This window comes from Corythoichthys intestinalis, chromosome 14, assembly GCF_030265065.1.
Source record: "Corythoichthys intestinalis isolate RoL2023-P3 chromosome 14, ASM3026506v1, whole genome shotgun sequence".
Lineage (NCBI taxonomy): Eukaryota > Metazoa > Chordata > Actinopteri > Syngnathiformes > Syngnathidae > Corythoichthys > Corythoichthys intestinalis.
In genome coordinates, this window is record NC_080408.1 from 22,603,956 (window position 1) to 22,607,034 (window position 3,079).

The following is a 3,079-nucleotide window of genomic DNA, read 5'->3' on the forward strand; positions in this document are numbered from 1 at the left end:
TTTTGGGCTGACAACCACAATTAAGATCATTGCTAGGCTAATCGCCGACAACATACACGTATGTATGTAGTGAGTGCTATCGCTAAACCATATAAACATTAAAAGCCCTAGCTCCATTGACAAATGACATGAAATACATTAGACTTGACAGTGGATGTTAGCAAGAACAAAAGATTTTGAATTGAAAATTTCGTAACTCACCTTCCGAGCACAAGATTCCTGCCGAATTTTCGTGTACGAGGACCTGTTTCACCCAACCAGCAACGTAGCATTTATAAGCCTCCAAGCTCTTAAAGTTTTTCAAACTTTCGTGAGAATAGGCTGATTTTGTGTGGACAAGATAGTTGTAAATATCAGGGTCAGGCAGAGACGGTGAAGGCAACCGGTCAAAAATCATCGATTTAGGCATCAAATATGGATCTGGCGACTGTATAGAACGAAGCTTTTCCACATAACGCCTTTTATGCAACACATCCAGTGAGTTTACGGCATCAGAAAGCACCGGGTCTTCCATGAAATGCATTTTAAATTCCTCGATCAATTGAAACCAATGCTAATACAGAGACAAAATGACGGACAAGTGGGCGGAACCATACAGCGGGCACGTGGTTTTATGACGTCGGTGGGTAGGCTCTATAGACTCCCCCACCCCCAACCCCCTCTTTCCCTGGTCAACAGGCCCCCCACATGGTGTCAACCGGAAATACATCTAGCTGACGATAGCACCAACATATTAGTAGTTAGAGTAGACGTTCAATGTATTTCTTGTTGTAGTTTGTGTTTCTTTTCTTTCTTCTCTTGTAATTCTTTTCTTCTGTTCCCCCATAACTCCTTCCTGTTCGCTGCTTTGTCAAAATAAACGAGGTATGTTGAATGATCACAATGGGAGTATGTCACTCTCAATGTGAAACATTAAAACTGTTCAAACCATCCGGGCACTTAGACTTCCATTCTCGGCGTCAAACAGCTGAATAGGACAGGTTTAAAAAAATACAAAATACAAAAAAAATAAAGATCTATAATATTTAGTACATCGCAGCCGAGTGTGAAGCTGTTGGGATGAGGATAAGCATCTTCAAATCCGAGACCACAATTTTGCTTCTTTAGTCCTCAGACAGTTCTTTGAGCATGAAGAAAAGAAGACCAATGTGGTGCACACAAGGACACAGGACAGAGGTTGAGTCAACTTTAATCCATTTTAACTGGCTGCAATTGTGATTTAGTGATTGCCCCCACCTGTTATGTGCCACAGGTAAGTAACAGGTGCTGTTAATTACACAAATTAGAGAAGCATCACATGATTTTTCAAAGGGTGCCAATACTTTTGTCCGGCCCATTTTTGGAGGGTTGTGTAAAATTATGATGATTTAATTTTTTTAACCATTCTCTTTTGTTTGTTTTTTCAATGCAATCTAAATGAATTAAGATATTACTACCAAAGCATTTGTAATTGCAATCATTTTCTGGGGGAAATTTAAAAAAAGTATTGACTACCAATGGAGACCCAGACATACAGTGGATTTGAAATTTTGGAATTTCTCACATTTCATCTGTGTTAAAATCACACAGATGAAAAAAACAGTTTCTGCTTTAACTAAAACAACCCAAACATTTATAGGTTTTCATACTTTAATGAGGATAGTATGCAAACAATGACAGAAGGTGGGAAATGAGTAAGTGAACCACCACATTTAATATTTTGTGGTCCCCCCTTTGGCAGCAATAAGTAACTTCACCCAGACGCTTACTGTAGCTGCAGATCAGTCTGGCCCATTCTTCTGTACAAAGCGACTTTCGTTCAGTCAGATTCTTGGGATGTCTGGTGTGTATCATTGTCTTTAGGTCATGCCACAGCATCTCAAAAGGGTTTAAGTCTGGACTTTGACTTAATCATTCCTTGTCCTTCTGAAACCATTCTGAAGTTGATTTACTGCTGTGTTTTGGATCATTGTCTTGTTGCAGCATCCATCCTCTTTTTAGCTTCAACTGACAGATGGCTTCAGGTTTTCCTGCAAAACATCCTGATAAACTTTTGAATTCATTCTTCCATTAATGATTGCAAGTTGTCCAGGCCCTGACGCAGCAAAACAGCTTCAAATCATGATGCTTCCTCCACCATGCTTCACGGTGGTGATGAGGTGTTGATGTTAGTGAGCTGTTCCATTTTTCCTCCACACATGACGTTGTGTGTTACTCCCAAACAATTGAAGTTTTGTTTCACCTGTCCACAAATTATTTTGCCAAAACTTTTGTGGAGTGTTCCAGTGCCTTGCTAGAAACATTAAACGAGCAACAATGTTTTTTTTAGACAGCAGTGGCTTCCTCCGTGGAGTCCTCCCATGAACACCATTTTTGGCCATAGTTTTACATGTAGTTGATGTGTGCATCTTGGATTGTGCCAGTGATTTCTGTAAGTTATGTAAATTTTAACTGGCTGCAAGTGTGATTTAGTTATTGCCACCACCTGTTATGTGCCACAGGTAAGTAACAGGTGCTGTTAATTACACAAATTAGAGAAGTATCACATGATTCATTATTGTATATTATGAAGTCTATGTTTATTTTTACCCCCACTATTGTGTTTTTTAATTGCAAGCAAAGTAAATGAAGATATTACCACTGTCGTTTTCTGGGAGAAATTGAGCATTATCTGACAGAACTGCAGAGTGCCAATACTTTTGGCCAGCACTGTATATATACATACGCACACACACAGACGTGTAATACATTTTTGCATCGGGAGAAAATATTTTTACTTTTCACTTGTAAATTTTAAAGCAAGTACTTTTGTACTTTTAGTTGAGTGTGTCTTTCTTGGGTACTTGTACTTTTACTTAAGTTTTTTTTTTTTTGCACCCGTATCTGTACTTTTACTTCAGTAAAAAAAAGTGAGTACTTCATCCTCCACCGATTGTATGGAATCACAGGAGAACCAAAATTAAAAAATGAATGAATGAATGAATAAATACATGAACAAATAAATATACAGTAATAAAATTAAAAAATAGGCGTGGACCTGACCCTGTCTTTTATTGTGAAGGTGCGTGAGTCACCGCCCACCAACACTTCCGGACCGGAA